Source organism: Piliocolobus tephrosceles, chromosome X, assembly GCF_002776525.5.
Source record: "Piliocolobus tephrosceles isolate RC106 chromosome X, ASM277652v3, whole genome shotgun sequence".
Classification (NCBI taxonomy): domain Eukaryota; kingdom Metazoa; phylum Chordata; class Mammalia; order Primates; family Cercopithecidae; genus Piliocolobus; species Piliocolobus tephrosceles.
Genome location: NC_045455.1, coordinates 57,729,061 through 57,750,163, shown reverse-complemented (window position 1 = coordinate 57,750,163; position 21,103 = coordinate 57,729,061).

Below are 21,103 nucleotides of genomic sequence, written 5' to 3'. Positions count from 1 at the left end.
ATCTCAATTGTGGTGTAAAAGCACCAGGCCAAGAGGCAGATCCCTGGGTAGTCGAGTCTATATTATTTCAGATTTTAAATACTGAAAGCAAGACAGAAAGCCCTTCTCTCAGATCAGAGAGTAGGAAGTATAATTTGAAATAGATTAAGCTCACTTATCTAGGGGACATTTAAAGACCTATAAGCCCTTCCTTTTATACTTCTGATACACAATTGACCTAACAAAACGCCTTTAGACACTCCTAAATTATACACTTTTAAAAAATCTTTTTCCCAGATATATAATATTTGCTTCACAAAACCATGAAACGACAATTTGCCCCTGGCCTTCTATTTTGCTTTTTTTCAATCCTTAAAAGCCTGTTTCATTTCTATTGCAGGATTGTGTCCAGGTATAGACAGACGCCCTTTGTAACTGGTTAAAAGCTACAGAAAAGCTCTATTGAAACAAAATGCTGCTCATATCCCCATCCATGCCAGGAGGAATAAATCACACAAAAGCACCTAAAGAAAACTATTTTATAGTTACTACTATGTTACATTAGCTGACAAGGGAGAAATGATTACATTTACAGATTTTTTTTTCCTTTTATAGAGACAGAATCTATATGTAGTTGAAGAATTGTGTATTATCACTACTGGAATTTGAATTCAGCTAACGAGAGCTAATGGCAAAAGGAGGACTTCTTGCAAAACTGCTTCATCTTGGCCCTTAGATGAGCCATAAAACTAGGTTGCTTTGCTTCCCTTTGGGGCCACAGCACTGATTCTGCAAATGTATTTCAAGATTCCATTATTGCATCAATAAAAATATTAAAACATGCATCTCTTAAAACATGCATCCTAGGCTAGTTATGGAATTGGAAGCTATTAATACAAAACTATCATTATAAAATAATACCTTATATTTGCCTAGTATAGGTACCTCTGTGCTCAGAGCACAGTCACATGCATAATCCCATTTACTTCTGGGAACTCTAGGAGGTAGACTGTGGTCAGTCTTTCCATTATGTAGCTAAAGCAACTAAACAAGACATAATCATTCTCAATGCTGAAATTTATGTCCACTATTGATCAAAACTGAAAACCCTGACTTGAGAAAGAGAGAGAGCGAGAGAGCACTATTCAATTCTGTTACTTACTAGCTGTGTGGTCCTGGGCAAATGACCAAACTTCTCTGAACTTCAGTTGCCTCAGCTGAAAAATAAAGAAAAGAATACCTACCTCATAAGAATGATGTCACGGTTAAATAATTTTTTAACTTGACATTAAAAATGATGTATATTGATTGAATCACTTACTTAGCAAATATTTTAGTATTTTAGTAGTTGAGAAGAATGATAAAGATCTAAAACCACAAGCAATGTAACTGTACTATTTAAGTTATCATGCTGGCCTTACAGACTAGAAGGATGGCAGACATTTAAGTAAACCATTACAATGTAATTTTATATTAAGGAAAGCAGGCCAAGGCAATCATATACAATTATGAAGATTTTACACTGTACAATCCAGGAGGCAATATTTATGTCACAGTGGAAAAGGGAAAAGGGAAAAAGTCCATGAGAATGAATGAAATGAATATGCAATTGCAAGATTACCATTGCCATATTGGATGGAATGTATATATGATAGAAAAATTATATTCAAAAGATAAAATGATGGGAGGCTGAGACGGGCAGATTACTTCAGCTCAGGAGTTGAAGAGCAGCCTAGGCAACATGGCAGAACCCTGTCTCTACCAAAAAAATAAAAATACAAGAATTAGCCAGGCATGGTGCCATGTGCTTGTGGTCCCAGCTACTCAGGAGGCTGAGGTGGGAGGATCACTTGAGCCCAGGAGGTCGAGGTTGCAGTGAACAAAGACTGCGCCACTGCACTCCAGCCCAGGTGACACAGTGAGTCCCTGTCTCAAAAAAAGAAAAAGAGAAGATAAAAAGAGACCACATGGTAAAGGGCCTTATAAATCATGCTAAATAATTTGCACTCTATTCTCAAAACGATAAAGTGCTTCGGAGGAAATATGTGGTTGCTCCCTCAGCACACCTCCTCTACTTCCCACCAGCCTCCATTTTCCACTGGGAGATTTACATGGTTCTAGGAAATCATAAACAGTATAAACCTAAACACTCCAAAATCAAGCCTTACCTTAAGTCCCCCTATATTGAGATCTTCAATTATGTGAATGTTATGAGCTGAATTGTTTCTCAAAAAACTCATATGTTGAATCCTTAACCCCCAGTAGCTCAGAACGTGACTGTATTTGGAGACAGGATCCTTAAATAAGTGATTAAGCTACAATGAGGCTGTTAGAGGCGGCCCTAGTCCATTTCAATTGGTGACCATGTGAGGATACCACCATCCACAAGTCAAAGAGAGAGACCTCAGTAAAAACCAAACCTGCTGACTCCTTGACTTCCAGCCTCCAGAACTGTGAGAAAACAAATTTCTATTGTTTAAGCCACCCAATCTGTGGTATTCTGTTATGGCAGCCCTAACAAACTAGTAAGTAAGGCAGTACAATTCTATTTATTATTTAAGCCAGTTTGGGATTTATTTTTTGTTACTTCCTATCAAAATATTTTTAACTGATGCAGGTTTCAATAAAAGACTCTAAGCAAAGGAATGACATAATTGTACGTACAATTTAGAAAAATATTACTGACAACGAATGGCTGGAAGAGGCCAGAAATCAGCAGAATAGTCTTATTGAATTCTGCTTATAAATGTTAACTAAGTGTTCGTATTTCTGAAGCACTGATGTCAGTGCTAAGAAGACAATAATAAACAAGATAAGCATGTTTCTTGCCCTCATGAAGCTTAAGTTCTAATGAAACATAAAGATAAGTAGTCTATGTAACTGATACCCCTGAAGTACATTTTCACAAACTGTAACTGACACCCCTGAAGTACATTTTCACAAACTACAATGTGAATGGTGCCCTGGATAATAAATATAATGGAGAAAACTCTCATACATTGTTGATGGGAATGTAAATTAGTACAACAACTATGGAGGACAGTTTGGAGGTTCCTCAAAAAACTAAAAAGAGCGCTACCATATGATCCAGCAATCCCACTGCTGAGTATATACCCAAAAGAAAGGAAATCAGAATTTTGAAGAGATATTTGCACTTCCATGATTGTTACAGCACTGTTCACAATAGCTAAGATTTGGAAGCAACTTAAGTGTCCATCAACAGATGCATGGATCAAGAAAATGTGGTACATATACACAATGGAGTACTATTCAGCCATAAGAAAAGAATGAGATCCTGTCAAATGCAATAACATGGATGAAACTGGAGATCACGATCTTAAGTGGAAAAAGCCACACACAGAAAGACAAATATCACATGATCTCACTTATTTGTGGGATCCAAAAATAAAAATAATTGAACTCATGTACATAGAATGGTTAGTAGAGGCTGGGAAAAATAGTGGGTGGGTGGGATGAGAGGTAAGGATGATTAATGAATAAAAAAAGTTAGAAAGAATGAATAAGACCTACTATTTGATAGCACAACAGGGTGACTATAGTCAGTAATAACTTAATTATACATTTAAAATAAACTGAAAGAGTATAATTGAATTACTTATAACACAAAGGATAAATGCACAAAGGGATGGATACTCCATTCTCTATGACGTGCTTATTTCACATTCCATGCCTGTATCAAACATATCATGTAACCCATACATATATATACCTACTATGTACCCACAAAATTAAAAATTTAAAAATTTAAAGAAATATATAATGTGTGTTATCAACTGAATGTTTCTCTCTCCCCTCAAAATTCGTATGTTTGGACCCCAACCCTTAATGTAACTCTACTTGAAGATAGAGTCATTATGGAGATAATTAAGGCTAAATGAGATCATAAGAGTGGGTCCTGATCTTATAGTATTAGTGTCTTTATAAGAGGCCCTACACCACTTACTCTGTTTCCACCATGTAAGAACACTGCAAGAAAGTGGCCATCTACAAGCCAGGGAGAAAATCTTCATCAGAAACCATCCCTGTTGGACCTTGATCTGGCATTTCTAGCCTTCAGAACTGTGAGAAAATAAATTTCTGTTCTGTAAGCCACCTGGTCTATGGTATTTTTTAATGGCAGCCCAGGCGGACTAACACAATAGGAAAATTGCAGAGTGTTATAGGAGCACCTAATCCAATTTTAGGGGTTCATAGAAGGCGTACTAAGAGAAAAATGAAATGTAATATTAGCTACAAAAATGAGCAAGTGTTATCAGGACAAAGAGAGAATTGGTGAAGGGGGTAGGGAAAGTTGCTGAATGAAAATGGTCTCCCAGACAAAGAGAAGAGCTCGTGTGAAAGAGAGCAAGACACATTTACAGTCCATACTGAATGGGTCATAAAGCTGGGGGACACAGTCTATGAAAAGATTAGCAGAGGAAGAGTCACAAAGAGTCTTTTATAAACCTTGGTAGAGAGTTTGTATTTTACACTGACATCAATACAAGTGCTAAATTATTCCTAAAATATTAAAATTAATAACTGAAATTATTTGTTCCCTGTAAAATAATTTGCAAATAGTCTGGAAAGAAATTTTCACTTTTGCAGCTTTTCAAACATTTGCTCAGCACCACATGGTTGGCATTCAGTGACATTTGTTTAATAAATGACTGGTTTAGGCCTTTTCTGAGGATATTATGATTCACATCTTACCATCACGGTGATTCCAAATCAGAGGTTTTTTAAATGATCTCTTATTGACATATTAAGACAGACTTTCTCTGTAGCAATCCCGGTAGTAATTCTACCCTAGAACCTAGGTTTCCATCTAGGTTGCCTCTTAAAACTCAGTCCTTGCATCTGTTACCCTCAGATTAGCTAATACAGAGCTGGGCTTGTGAAGATTGGGTTTAAATCATCCACTCTGACTCAAGAACAATTCTGCGTATTCTGGTAGTTCCTACAAACTACTGATATTTGGATGGGTGTCAGCACTGCAGTTTTACATTTTTCACCCTTCCGGAAAACAATAGCTAAACATCAGAGCGTGAAACAATGTTTTGTTCAGGGGTCTGTCAAGCGTGTCAGGTCAAAATCTCTGTTTGGCCTTCAAATTGTTTTGTGAGATCCCGTAATGGCATTGCACCACATTTGGTCCTCAGGAAAACAGACTTGGAAAACAAGAGGTGATGGACCCTGACAGCCAGTTTCTGAGGTTTGTCCTTCTAGCCAGCCAGTCATGGGAGACCGTTACACTTTGATCTCAAGATCTTTGCCCTGCCTCCCAAGTCCTCCCACAGCACTATACATTCACATCTGTTTAGAGCCCACTGCTTGCTGGACATACTTTAGTCTCAGCTTTTGAGGAAGATGGCTAGCTCTTAGAAATCTTTTAGATCTCTTAGAAACACTTTCGTATACTATTCATTTATTTTGTGTGTATCTAGTGCACAGGAAAAAACTTCGTGTGATAAAATTAAGAACTGCAGCTATGGAACGAGTAATACCGTAATCCAAACCTAAGACCGACAAAGTAAGCAAATCCCCAACCCCAATCTGGCACCATTACTGATTGCAGCTGGCAGCAAGAAGTCATTTGGAGGAGAGATGCTTTTGTGATCAATAACCTTTGAACATCTTATATAGAAATACCAGGCTTGGAACTAAATAAGAGGCTTTCTGAGAAAGCAACCCTTCCAAATTGCTTCAGCAATAGAATTGTGTTTGCTATAGTTCGAATGTGTCCTCCCCAAAGCAGCAGTGTTGGAAGGTGTGTTACCAAAACACCAGGGGTTTGGTCTACATCCTAATGCTTGCTGCACAGAAAGCCAATCACTGAGAGAAGGAGTATTACCAGGGAAGAAGGCTTTAATTGCGTGCTGCACCCAACGAGATGGGAGATGAGTCTTAAATTCATCTCCTCATCTCCCTTAGCAACTAAAATCAAGGGTTTAAATAGCAGGAAATAAATTTAATTACATGCAGGAAAACAGGAATTAAGGAGGGTTAAGAAAGAGGAGTTGGTCAACAGGAAGCAGGTGGTTGGTTAGGCAATCATGAAGGGTGAGAGGTCTGGTGTCTCATTGTTTAGATGCATAATCTGGTAAGTTTCAGTTATTCGATACTATCTGGGAGGACTGATGGTTAACCAATGAGTTTCCTGAGTAAAGGAACTCAGATAAGACAAGTGTAACTTTCTCAAGTTTTAAGACTAGGAGGGTCAGTTCCTATGTTTATTCGAAAGAAACCATAAATATCAGTTCTATGGGAGTTCTAAGGGACAATTGGGCCAGTTTTACCTGGAGCCTAAAAGGGGGTGTTTAGATCATGAGGGCTCCAACTTCATGAATAATTTAATTCCAATTATAAAAATAGCTAGTGGCTGTGAGTTTGAGCTTTCTCTCTCTTCTTCTTACCTTCTGCCATGGAATGACACAGAAAAAAAAAAAAAAAAAACCCTTACCAGATGTTGGCATCTTAATATTGGACTTCCCAGCCTCCAAAACTGTGAGAGAGAAATTTAATTTATTTTCTTTATAAATTATGCAGTCTGTGGTATTCTGTTACAGCAATGCAAAATAAATGAAGACAGTGGTATTCAAGCTAAAACTCGAGGAAGATCAAGAGTTGAGGTCTTCCTGAGACTTGGCAGAGTTTTGGGTTTGTTTGTTTGTTTGTTTTCGTTTGTTTGTTTGTTTTCAAAGAGAGTATAGTTCTAAAGGACCAACTCACTTGAATTCTTTTTTTTTCCAACTTTTATTTTAGGTTCACGATTACATGTACAGGCATGTTATATAGGTTAACTTGTGTCATGGGGTTTGTTGTGCAGATTATTTCATCACTCAGGTACTTATACCCAATAGTTATTTTTTCTGCTCCTCTCCCTCCTTCTACCCTCTGTCCTCAAGTAGGCCCTAGTGTTTGTTGTTCCCTTCTTTGTGTCCATGTGCTCTCATAATTTAGCTCCCACTTACAAGTGAGAACATGAAGTATTTGGTTTTCTGCTTCTGTATTAGTTTGCTATGACCTCCAGCTCCATCCATGTTCCCACAAAAGACATAATCTCATTCTTTTCTATGGTTGCATAGTATTCCATGGTGTGTATGAACCACATTTTCTTTATCCAGTCTATCATTGATGGGCTTTTGGGTTGTTTCCATGTCTGTGCTATTGAACAGTGCTGCAATGAACATTCACATGCATGTGTCTTTATGGTAGAATGATTTATAGTCCTCTGGGTATATACCCAGTAATGGGATTGCTGGGGTGAATGGTAGTTCTGTTTACAAGTCTTTGAGAAATCGCCACACTGCTTTCCACAGTGGTTGAACTAATTTATATTCCCATCAACAGTGTGTAAGCATTCTCCTTTATTTGCAATCTTGCCAAGATCCACTATTTTCTGCCTTTTTAATAATAGCCATTCTGAGCAGTGTGAGATGGTATCTCATTGTGGTTTTCATTTGCATTTCTCTAATGATCAGTGATGTTGAACTTATTTCATATGCTTGTTGGCCACATGTATGTCTTCTTTTGAATAACGTTTATTTATGTCCTTTGACCACTTTTTAATGGGATTATTTCTTGTAAACTTGTTTGTTTATAGGTGCTGGATATTAGACCTTTGTCAAATATATAGCTTGCAAATATTTTCTCCCATTCTGTAGGTTGCCTGTTTTCAGACCTCTATTTGCATAAAAATTGGACATCTTTAGTGGCTTTGACTAAGTCATCGGATCTACTTCATATAGAAGTAATCTTGAATGCCTACCCTGCCAGAATAGCTCTTATCATTTCTAGCATTCTCTCCACTAGTATCCTGGCTGGTACTGTACTCCCCTTTCCTGTAGATCAGCTTTCAGCCCTCTGCTACCAACTAATAATAATGAAGTCTTTACTAATCGCCTCTCCATACCTACCCTTGTCTGCTTGTTTGCCTTGAGTTAGGTTCATGGGGAAACCGATTCTGAGAAAGATTTACATGCAGAATTACTGGGGAATGTAGTTAGGATCCACACATCCAAGGGACTGAAGAAAGCAGGTTTGGAGTAGAAGAAATTGAACTGAGCTGTAGTCAAAACAGAGGCCAATTGTATAGGGCCTTCTGAAGCTAACATATTTATTCATTGTTTCCAAATTAAGGCAATGTGGCCAGGACTTTATATTCCCAAATCAACAGATTATTAGGCAAAGGCTGCTCTAGGAAAAGGTTATAATCTTGAGGACAAGGCAGCTCCAGCAGGCAGAGGGCAATTTCTGGAGAGAGGCTTAGCTGTGAGCCCTCAGCAGCAACACTCCCAGAATCTGGGGAATAGGGTCTTGAACCAGAAGATGAATGTGAGCAGTGCCCCAGAGAACCTTCATATCCTCTCACCCCAGTAATGTCAGGAAGAGTTCAGGGTGATGTAACCACCTTTTCTCCGCTCTCCATTTGGTTCAACATCCTTCTGTCATTCCTCCTTGCTGGCAAATTCCAGCAAATGCGTTTGGGTCATACCTTGAGGGGACTCCTGCTTCCGCTCCTCCAAAAGTGTCATGCAAAGGCAAGCAGCTTAGGCCTAGGGTCTGGTGATTTTAAATTTTGTATGTTTTGATAGACTTAAATACATTTTGTAATATTTTTAAAGGGAATTTTTAATACTCATTTCTAATTTCTCTTGCTAGCTTTTAATTGCAAATGCACAGTATTTCAGTTACATTTGGGTGAGATCAATTTTTGTCCACCATCCAAGAAGGCTTACAGCCATTGTTTCTATGAGAAAATGTATATTGAGTTCCAAACACTAAGCTCAAAAGAAGTTCTGGAACAATGCCCGGGTGAGGACTGCCACACAGGTAATGGCTAAAATGAGCATGTTACAATTGTCAAACTCATCAAACACATACAGAAAGAGTAAAAGCCCATTAAGAGCTGAAGTTGCTTTTTAACTGTGCCTTGCTTAAACTGATGCCTTAAGGCCAAAATACTGTTCTCATCAATTTTGTTCCCAACAAATAAATCCAGTACCGCATACTCCAAAACAAGGTAGGCTGTTTCAAAAGATCACACATTTTAATGGAATCACACTTCATTTCTGGAACAAGCACATCTTGCCAAGCAGCTCAGCTGTCATTACAAACAGGATCTAGTCACCGCTCCCTCTATCCCTAGCATTATCCCTGTTTTACTGAAAAGGAAGCTGGCACGAGGTGCTTAAGTGACTTTAGCCACAAACTAGGGATCAGGACTGCAGCAGCTGGTGAAAGCACAGTCTTCCATAGCCTTCACACAGGTTCCTGGCTCCTTGCCCCAGCCTGGATTTCCTCCCAGCTGCAGGGCCTGAAATGTCCCTTTAAGTCTCCTTGGCTCCCTTCACCTGTGAAACAAGCTGAAAACAGCCTTTCCCAGGAAGATTCAGTGTTTATTCACCAATCAAAGAAGAAAAACCCACCACCCCTCAAGGGGGACACAGAACTCAACACAGTTTCTGAGGAGGGCCTTATTTTCCACCCCAAAGGGGGTCAGAATTTCTCAGGTTTGAGCCTCTCTTATTCTTTTGACAGCAATATTAATAATCGCCCCAGCTCTCTCCTGGCATAGCTGTACCACAAAGTAAAGCCCAGTGTAGGGGATATGCCCAGTGCAATAATGCTGGCTAAATAAGCACAGTTCATTACCTCCCAACAGTCAAGGAGTTTAAAATCCGTCAATTCATCCCACGTGAGGGAGATTATGTGATTTACATGTTAAAGTGCCCCTGTGGTTTGATTTGCATAGCAAAGACTTTGGGGGCATAGAAACAAAGCATCAGTGTGCATGACAAGAGTACTATTAGCATAGTGCGTTCAGATTTTCAGACAGCCTGGCCAGGCAAACAATCCCGCACCTTCGCCACAAGCGTGGAGTTTATAGGATTTGACAATTTTTCATCCACAGTCAGGAAAGAGGTTAGGGAGTTGGGGTATGGAATGAGGTTTGCTAGAAATGCTGTCTTCTTAAGTACAATAATTAATCTTTCCTTAAAAGATTTCCCTCCTCCTATCACTTTTTTTTACTTCTTCTTATATTCATTTCAAGGCAGAAATATTCTACCTGATAATTCTGGAAGAGCCCAGCCACAGACATTTCTGAATGCTGGAAACTCAGGCAGTAGCTCCATCATTATCAGCCCACCCTCTGTCTAACCACACACAGACACACACACACACACACCACTGTAACCTTACTAAAACCTCCTGGGATGCATTAAGATCTCCCAACTAGAGCACTTTGGGCTCAAACTATTGGGTGGCGTCCGGCAAAATTACAAAATTAGTTGAACCCAGCCGGGAGCGGTGGCTCATGCCTGTAATCCCAGCACTTTGGGAAGCCGAGGCAGGTGGATCACGAGGTCATGAGATTGAGACCATCCTGGCTAACACGGCAAATCCCATCTCTACTAAAAATAAAAAAAAAAAAAAAAATTAGCCAGGCGTGGTGGCGGGCGCCTGTAGTCCCAGCTACTCAGGAGGCTGAGGCAGGAGAATGGTGCAAACCCAGGAGGCGGAGCTTGCTGTGAGCCAAGATCGTGCCACTGCACTCCAGCCTGGGCAACAGAGCAAGACTCCATTAAAAAAAATAAATAAAATGAGTTGAGCCCTTCTAGCTCTCTTCTGAATGGTTCTTCAGGCCATTTCTCTCACTCCTCTTGATTAACTTACAGTGGGAGATGAACCTAACATGAGCCTCAAGGAGCTGATGAGGTTGCAGGTCTTGCTTCCTATTGTGGGAAGTCAGGTGTCCAGCCTCAGGTGTCCAGGCTAGAGAAGGGAGGTTAATGGATGAGCACAGAATCAGAGCAAATGGTGTCCTCAGGGGCCCTTCTATTAGTCTCTACTTGCAGGTTGAAAACCCAAAAGATAGTTGGTGAGAGAAAAAGCAGGTTTGATCAGAGAGCCAGCAAACAGAGAAGACGGTGAACAAGTGTTCCAAAGTACCATCTTAAATTTCTCAATTTACCACAAGGGTTTTAAAGGAAAACTTGATATGGGAGATATGTGGGAGTGGTGCAGGGTGCGGGGTCTGTGTGTCTTGTTCCAATGGCTATCTTGGGTAAGAGATAGACATAGTTGGCATTATGTTGACTATGGCCCGATGGTCATGTACTAATTGTTCATGAGTCCTGCTAAGCGGGAGGATTCTGCAATCTGGGCTCTGTGCCTGGTTTATTTCAAGATTAGCCTCTGGAATTTCTTAAGCAAGAACACGGTTAGATAATCCTGCATTGCCAGAGGGGAGTATCTAGAAAGAGAAGAAATAAAGGGGTGAGAGTGGAGGGAAGAAAGACAAATAGTGGTTGATTAAAATATGTTTTTAAAACTAGGGTCCCTGTTTACAAATCAAGGGCACTGGGATGAATTGCTCTTCCACCATCATCAACTCCCTTGATTCCTCAAATGCCTATGATCGCTGAGGGTTTATGGTTATAAAAATGAATGAAACAGTGTTCTTGCCATCAAGGAGCTCCCAGGCTAGTAGGGGAAACAAAGATGTAATGTAGTGTGTTTAGTGCTACAATAGTGATATGGTTTAGCTGTGTCCCCACCCAAATCTCACCTCGAATTGTAATAATCCCCATGTGTCAAGGGTGGGACCAGGTGGAGACAGTTGAATCATGGGGATGGTTTCCCCCATACCAATAGTTCTCATGGTAGTGAATAAGTCTCCCAAGATCTGATGGTTTTATAAATGGGAGTTTCCCTGCACAAGCTCTCTTGCCTGCTGCCATGTAAGACGTCGCTTTGCTCTTCCTTCAGGTCTTTTGCCATGACTGTGAGGCCTCCTCAGCCATGTTAAACTGTGAGTCCATTAAACCTCTTTTCTTTGTAAATTACCCAATCTCAGGTATGTCTTTATTAGCAGCATGAGAACAGACTAATACAAACAGTGTGCTGAGAGAATAAAGAAGGAGCACTAAGCCAGCAACCAGCTGAATGGAGAGTGAGAGAGAGCATCTCAGGGGAGGAGATGCCTAAGCCAGGACCAAAGGATCTATAGGGAAAAAAATGAAGTTGAACATCCTTGTGCTAAATAGGACTGCATAGGACCACCTTAACCAATTCTTACACATTGGTTTTGACTCTTTGCAGATAATTATCATTTCCTCCTTCATCCCTACTCCTCCCCACAACAATTAGTTACTTCAGTTAGTTATAATTGACCAGGAGAAGGCTTTTTGAGGAATGCAGTGGCTCTCAAACACATCCTGGTTTTTTCCTGATTATTTGGCCCCACTGATATGACTCTGTTCTGAGATCACGTATTCCTCTCAATCCACTTTCCCCTCAAGTTACTCTCCCTGCAACGTACATACATACATACATACACACACACACACACACCCCAAAATGTATTTAGTTTGTATCCATTTTATCATTCATTCATGTAACACTTATGTAACAGCACTGTTTAGGAAGCTTGGAGAGCTGGATTTAAGTCAGACAAAGAGTCTCTCCTTGACCAAACTAATCAGGCTCCTCTTAACTTTCTCTTCAATAAGACCTTTTAGACTTTGGTGTTAGTCTCTGCATTGTTCAACTTTAACAAGAATCTTACTAAGTCACTTTAGCAAGAAGCTCCCATCCTTAGTATCTGATCACCTTTGATGTCGAATCAGGTTCTTCCTCCTGCATCATCCCTCAGATGATGGATGATCACCCTGGCCTGCCTTCAGCGAGAATCCTATCAGGTCAATTTTGGTAGAATTCCCTCTCCCTTACATCTGTTAATTCCTCTTAGTAATTTTCCATCCACTGACTCCCACCTCGCTCCTCCTTGGCTATGAATTCCCATTTTTCCTTGTGTTTAAAGTTGAGCCCAGACTCTCTCCCCTCCTGCAAAATCTTATTTCAGTGGTCCCTATACCTGTCATGGTGGTCCTGAATAAAGTCTGCCTTAGCATTCTTTAACAAGTGTTGTGAATAATATTTTTAAACCAATGTAGACTTGGATATCTGGGCAAGTCACTTAATTCCTCTGCAATCCAGTTTTTTCTAAGAAGGAAGAGAAAACCTCTAAGATTTCTTCCAACCCTAATATAAGAGAAATTAACAGGGCAGTCTAGTGCACAGTAATGTCAGACAAACTGAACCACAGGAATGAGGAAGCTGAAGGCCAAGGTGAAAGTCCCAGAAACCCCACTTTATGTGCTTAGTCACCTGTCACTTTAAGAGTTTGTCACTTAGAGAGCCAGTTTCTAAGTCTTTAGAAGAAGGATATCAACAAATGTATCTCAGGGCTGTTGTGAGAGTTAAATATAGTGCTCTATGTGAAAAACTCTCTGCAAATTATAAATGCAACACACTGTTACTAATGTGTTAACTCAGATGAGATTAAAATTCCAAGTACTAACAGCACGATACTGCGGAACATTCCTTTAATCTATTGATTTTCACTGTGGAGGTGGGAGAGATTTTGCCACCAGGAGTTCTTTGGCAATGTCTGGGAACATTTTTGATTGTCACAACTGAGGGAAGAGGAGAGGTGCTACTGGCATCTACTGGATAACAGCCAGAGATGCTGCTAAATGTCCTACAAGGCTCAGGACAGCTCCTCACGACAAAGAATTATCCTACTCAATAGTAAACCTAATACCCCAAAACCATCCTATGTCATGGCTGTTTTCCTGGGGAAAAAGACAGGTCCAGACAGTATGGACCACCAATACTAAGACTCCATGAATACCTAGACTCCCAAGAAAGTCCTATGGCTCTGTGACAAAGCTCCAGCCGAAAACATTTCCTTCAGAGATTTTACCACCAAGTTCTTGGCTACAGGGATTTGGATGGAGGCTGTCCTGTGACCAAAAATTTCCATAAATGGATGTGAAGAAAGATCACAGAGCATGCTAGTAACACTAGAAAGTTTGTGCTCTTTTTTTTTTTTTTTTTGTTAGGACTGAGGGAGGAAATCCAAATCACTAAAACATTCATTGTGTATAATTAGGCAATGGGAGTTATAGTGTATGAAGAGTAACATGATGCATCATTCATACTGTGGGGTTGAACTCATTGATTCTGTATGTATTCCATTCTCAAGTTCAGAGAAAGCATGTAGTTACAGAAATCATTCTTTCTGAAAATCTACTAATCTAAAGGTTTGCTAGTTGGACTAGGCATGGTGACTCACTCCTGTAACCCAATGTTTTAGGAGGCTGAGGCAGGAGGATGGCTTGAGGCCAGGAGTTTGAGACCAGCCTGGGCAACATAGTGAGGTCCTGTCTCTACAAAAAATAAAAAAAAAATTAGTTGGGCATGGTAGTGCACCCTGCAGTCCTAGTCACTCGGGAGGCTGAGGCAGGTGGATCGCTTGATTCCAGGAGTTCAGGGTTGCAATTGGACCACTACACTCTAGCCTGGCCTACAGAAAGAGACCCAAAGGTCAACTAGGACCCAATGTAAGGGGTTAAAATGTCTGCTATATCGCTATATGTCCTTTAGTTTTTGTTTTTCTGGGTTTTGTTTGTCTGTCTGTTTTTTAGAGACAGAGTCTTGCTCTGTCACCCAGGCTGAAGGGCAGTGCATGATCATGGCTTACTGCAGCCTCAAACTCCTAGGCTCAAGTGATCCTCCCACATCAGCATCCCAAGTAGCTGAGAACACAGACATGTGCCACCACACTCGATTTTTTGTTTGAATTTTTTTGTAGAGAAAGGATCTTGCTATATTTCCCAGGCTGGTTTCAAACTCCTGGACACAAGTGATCCTCTTACCTTGGCCTCCCAAAATGTTGGAATTACAGGTATGAGCCACACACCTGGCATGTAATAGAAATTCCTTTTAGTTACTGCTTTTAAAAATATTTGATCACAGGCCAGGCGCAGTGGCTCACGCCTGTAATCCCAGCCCTTTGGGAGGTTGAGGCGGGCAGATCACAAGGTCAGAAGATCGAGACCATCCTGGCTAACATGGTGAAACCCCGTCTCTACTAAAAAAATACAAAAAAATTAGCCAGGCGTGGTGGTGGGCGCCTGTAGTCTCAGTTACTTGGGAGGCTGAGGCAGGAGAATGCCATAAACCTGAGAGGCAGAGGTTGCAGTGAGCCGAGACTGCACCACTGTACTCCAGCCTGGATGACAGAGTGAGACTCTGTCTCAAAGAAAGAAAGAAAGAATATATATATATATATATATTCAGTTTCCAACTTGTTCAACACCTCACATGGAGAAAAATAATCTTGAAATAAAAAATAATTATTGCCTTTTTTTAGAGAAAGTTAAAAATGGAGAAAACCCCTTAAAACATATTATATTATTTATCACCATAATCCCACGAGGAGGATGTTATAACAAATGAGGGAACAAAATCACAAGGAATAAGAAAACTTTGAAGGTAGGATTAGAGTTCACCACCTTTAAATTGTTGAAATTCACGCGGTAAATTCTGACAATGCAACAGTTGCCCCCTCTACGCTTTCTTCTTAAACCTGAAGTTTTCCTATTCCGTGTTATGCCAATTTGTTCTCTAAAGGGCCTTTTGAATAGCAGTGACTTAGTAGGTGATTATATTCCAATGCTTGACCATTTTGTCTTGATTTGTCATGTTCGTATCAGATTTCCAGCCTTGAGCCTGGTGTTAAGGTCTGTGAATCCTGACATCTCTGACCCGAGCTGAGAGTTCTTTCCTTTACCCTCTTGAAATGTTAGTGGGGGCGCTGGCACTGACTCTCTCCGCTGAGATAAGAGCCTGGCAGTGAAACAGCGCAGTGGAGGTGAAACCCTTGTAAAACACAGAGCTAAGGCATAATAGTTTTAAGGTGAACAGAGGTCACTGCTCCTGAGAGCTCAGCGAGGTGGCACTGATAACACCTCCAGAAACCCTGGTTTTGTAGTGCACTGGCAATTGTAGTCTCTTTGTGAAGAAATCACTGATTAAGGTTTATGCAGATAACATTCCAGATTTTTCCTGTGTCTGAATATAAGCTTGGTACTTTTGAAAATGGTATGAAATCTGTCAAGTCACCAGGGTGCCATTTTTGAAATTACTACTACAATGAACTAAGTGGCACCTCACAGGATTTACCCCATGTTCAAAAATTGTTCTTCTAATTAAAGGATAAAACCATTTGATAAACTCCTAGGAGTAATTTAGGTTTTAGGCGAACCCTACTATTTCGGGCCTGCTTTTGTCCAAGTCCTTCCCCCTAGGACCCTAAATGAACTCTGAAAATTTTTAATTAACAGGTTTTTTTTGTAAGAAGTCCTTAAAAGGTATTATTCTCCTTCCATCTCTGAAAATGCATGCACACATGCACACTTTGTAGAGTTCACTTTAAAGCTTTCTGGTTAAGGACGATCCTAGCTTCAAAAAGGGCTTGAAAGGGGTTTGAGGCAGTGAGAGTAAAAGAAAGGAGAGCAACACAGGAGGTGCCATCTCAAAACCTATAGATCATTTGTATTTAGGATGTGCTCTGTGGGTTTAGACAGGAGTGGCTAACGGCAGAAGGAAGGAATACTTATTTTCTAAAGACTTGTATGTATTTAATATGGAGGACAGTTCTTTCAGTAGTTGCCTGAATTAGAGAATGTTAAGTAAATGACCAAAATAAGTGGCCAAGTTAGGGTCACCTAAATTGAGTGACATTGCTTGCATGCTTGGCCTAGAAGAGCCTGAAAGCTTTCTAGGATATCAATCCTCTAGAATAGCAAAGGACTAAAGGGGAAAAAGTCATCTGACTGACAACTGTTTATTCAGAAATATTCCCAGGGGCTATGCATGCTTCAAGAAGTATAGACTAAACATTTGTTCTTTCACATAAGGAGGAAATTGAGCCAGTCACACTGTCAGAGCAGCTGTGACCAAGGAAGCTCACCAAGACCTGGGCAAGCACTTACAAGATCCTCAGGCAATGTGCGCGCTGTCTGTTAGAAAGTGAGGAGTTTGGGAAGACAGATGCACACACGTCCACAGTGTTTGTCTCAGGATGGAAAGGAAACAATGTCTCTGTGACAAAGCCAGCTCAGAACACATTGCCTCACTCTTGCTTGGGTTTTGTTGAAAATAATTGCCAATATGCCATTTGACACAAAAGCACTTTAAAATTGAATTAAGGCTAATAAACATAAAAAAGGCAAGGAGGTGTATAATTACTTCTGTTCTCTTTACTAGTATCTTATTCTACATAGTTCCCTTTGTTTCTGAAACCTCAAATTTTCGTATGGATCAGAACACAGTTTTTGTGGGGTTTTTTCTTTTTTTTATTGTTAACTAAAGAATCCATTTAGGGGGATGTAGGGCAAGGGGAGGGAGAACATTAGAACAAATCCCTAATGCATGCAGAGCTTAAAACCTAGATGACGGGTTGATAGGTGCAGAAAACCACCATGGCACATGCATACCTATGTAACAAACCTGCATGTTCTGCATATGTATCCTGGAACTTAAATTTTTTAAAAAAAGAGAATCCATTTAAAGATAAATATTCTGAGACATGCTTAGTTCCCCCAGTTTCCACCCTGAAATGAAGTCTACGTTACACTTAGAGTCTCCTGCTGAAATGTTTAAGGTCAAACAATGTTTAATAAATTGTCAGTCTTATCTGAGAAAAGTCACCCCTCTACCCGTCTTTCCGTTTACTACATTTTTCTATATGAGGAATGCCATATCTGAACAATCCATTTAAAAAATAAACAAAACTCTGTGGGTGGCTGATCTTAGATTGTGCCCAAGGTTCATCTTTGTATCTGCCCTAATCTGTGTTGTCTTCCAGTCACAATGCTTTGCCAGCCCTTGAATGTAAGTCACTCACGTGGGAAACAGAAAATCCATCTTTCAATTGTCCCAGAAGGTTCTTTCTCAACATGAATGATTCTGTGAGTCATTTATATCCCGTTGACTGTAACCCTATTACCTCGATTGGGAACAGATGTTGGTATGTTGTGAAAAACTAATATTCATCTCAAAAATTTCATTTAGATCATTGTACATGAACACCCAGAGATAAATGCAGGACTGAGGTAATAGGATATAAGACCATGAAAAAATTCAGAAATAGCTTACTTTTGCTATGTGCTTTATCTTCTGGAAGTAGAAGCAACACACATTGCCAAAAATTGATTGGGAATTAATTAGAAAATTCCATGACCTAAATCAAATGATAAATTATGAGAAAATAATTTTTTTCCATACCTTGCAAGATTGTACTTCCCTGTTAATATCTGTTTTATTATACAGTGTCGCTATGGTTTGCATGTCCCCCCGCAAAGTTCGAGAGGTGGAAACTTAATTCCCAGTGAAACAAGGTTGAGTGGTACAACTTGTCAAAGGTGATTAGGTCATCAAGGCTCTGCCCCTACTGAATGGATTAACACCCTTATTAGGAGAGTAGGTTTGTCATCATAAGTTGGTTGTTATAAAAGCAAGTTTGACCCTCTCTTGCTCTTTCTGGCCTGCATTTGCTCTTTTGCCCTTCCACCTCTGCTATAGGATGATGCAGCAAGAAGGCCCTCTTCAGATGTGGGATCCTTGACCTTGGACTTCCCAGCCTCCAAAATTGTAAGAAAAAAAACTCTTATTTATGAATTACCCAGTCTGTGGTATTCTGTTATAGTAATACAAAACCGACGAATGCACTTGTTATATACTTTCTTAATGACTCTCCAAACTAATCAACATAATTTATTTTATATGCATTTTTAGTTCAAGTCAACTTATAAAGACACATACAGTCTTTGATATACTGCCCAATAGTAACTAACAAAACCAAATGCTTTGTGAAGTTAACCAAATAAAGGGTAGATTTTAAGGTTATGATTAAAATGAATAATAATGCCTACCATATTTTGGCCACCATGGAGAGATTGTCAAAGGGTTCCAGGACCAGTGCTGTGCTATCAGACTGTGATATTAGTTGTTCACCAAAGGCCATTCATTATTCAAGGCCAGGAAAGATTAATGAGGCCACAAAAGGAGCAGGGTATGACCTTATCCAAAAAAGGTGTTTGAATCTAGGTATCAAAAACGTGAATGGCATTAGTTGTAAGACATCTGACAAGAGGAATTTTAAAACAAGCTTTAGTATGAAGGGTCCTCAGGAGAGGCCAAAGATCAGCACTGATTATCCTGAACAGGAGCCATTTGCTCCCAGAAACTCAGCAATATACCTCCAACCAACCACTGGTAAGACTCCAGCTGGTTTACTCCACCACCATCTTGATGTTTGAACTCTTAAAAAAAAAAAAAAGATTTTGAAGGTCAAGCATGGTAGCACATGCCTGCAATCCCAGCTACTAGGGAGGCTAAGGCAGGAGGACCATTTGAGGTTAGGAGTTTGAGACCAGCCTAGGCTGGTCTCAGTTGAAAATCTTCATATAACTTTTGACTCCCCAAAACATAACTATTAATAGCCTACTGTTGACTAGAAGTTTTGCTGATAACATAAACAATTAACATGCATTGTGTATGTTATATTTATTATATACTGTGTTATTAAAATTAAGCTAGAGAAAATCAAATATTAAGAAAATCATAAGGAAGAGAAATATATTTACTATTTATTAAGTGGAAATGGATCATCATAAAGGACTTCATCATCATTGTCTTCACATTGAGTGGAAATGAGGAGGAGGAGTAAGAGGAAGGCTTGGTCTTGCTGTCTCAGGGGTGGCAGAAGCAGAGTTGATGGAGGTAGAAGGGGAAGCAAGAGAGGGAGTCATACTTGGTGTAATTTTTATTGAAAACAGCCCATGTATAAGTGAACCCTGTGCAGTTCAAATGCATGTTGTTCAAGGGTCAGCTGTGTGTTGTTGGTGTGTGTGTGTATGTGCATATAATTTACCCATTTTCATGTAGAGTCAAGGCCCTTTCTTTGAGTATGGGTCCTCTGAGGTTGTTTCCATTCATCTTTCCTTTTTTGTTTTTTTGAGACAGAGTTTCACTCTTATTGCCCAGGCTGGAGTGAAATGGTGTAATCTCGGCTTACCTCAACCTCCGCCTCCTGGGTTCAAGGGGTTCTCCTGCCTCAGCCTCCCGAGTAGCTGGGATTACAGGTATGTACCACCACGCCCAGCTAATTTTGTATATTTTTAAAATAGAGATGGGGTTTCTCCATGTTGGTCAGGCTGGTCTCAAACTCCCGACCGTATCTACCTGCATTGACCTCTCCAAGTGCTGTGATTACAGATGTGAGCCACCATGCCCGGCCTCCATTCTTTTTTCCTCATATAAACCATACCCATAAGCTTCCATCCCTTTAATTTGGAGAAATAAATACAATTATGAGTCACTCTAAATACAGCATTCTTTTAGATTTTTATAATTTCCCATTTTGTACTTGTTGTTTCACATTGTCTTTGTCTATTGAGGCTACTATAACAAAATATCATAAACAAGGTAGCTTATAAATAACAGAGATTTATTTCTCATAGTTCTAGAAGCTGAGAAATCTGAGACCAAGAAGGCACCATCAGATTCTATACCTAATGAGGGCCATTCCCTGGTTCATAGATGCTGCGTTCTAGCTTTGTCCTCATGTAGTATGAGAGGCTGGGCTGCTCTCTGGGGCCTCTTTTATAAGGGTGCTAATCCCATTCATGAGGATTCTCTTCCATGACATAAACACATCCCAAAGGCCCCATATCCTAACACCAGCACATTGGTGATTAGGTTTCCATATATGAATTTTGAAGGGACACAAACATTTGGACCAAAGCACACCTTTACCTAATTCAACAGCATTAAAAACACAAATTATATTAATTGAATCCTTCCAATATAGTTAACTTAGTTTTTACAAAAGCAATCTTTATTCTATTAAAGTTCTTATTTCATTGAATTTTGTTATATTTAAGGAAAATATGCAATTGCACTCATAAGTGCAACTGGTATAATCAAATTGGGTCCAAACACCCCCGACTCTCTTGACAACATCCATCTCAACTTGCAGGAGCAAAAGTGATCAGCTTCCTGGAGGTGGGCCCACTCCCTGGAGCTGTCAGGGTGCTATAAGTATGTCAGTGTGCTTTACAGACAGAATGAAGAAAGCCAAGTCATCTTTTAAATTCAAGTGGTTAAGGAAGTTTCTACTGAAAGTTTATAGAACAATGCCAACATATATAAAGCACTGAACAAATGTTAGCTATTAATATACAAGTTTAGAACTCATTTCTCC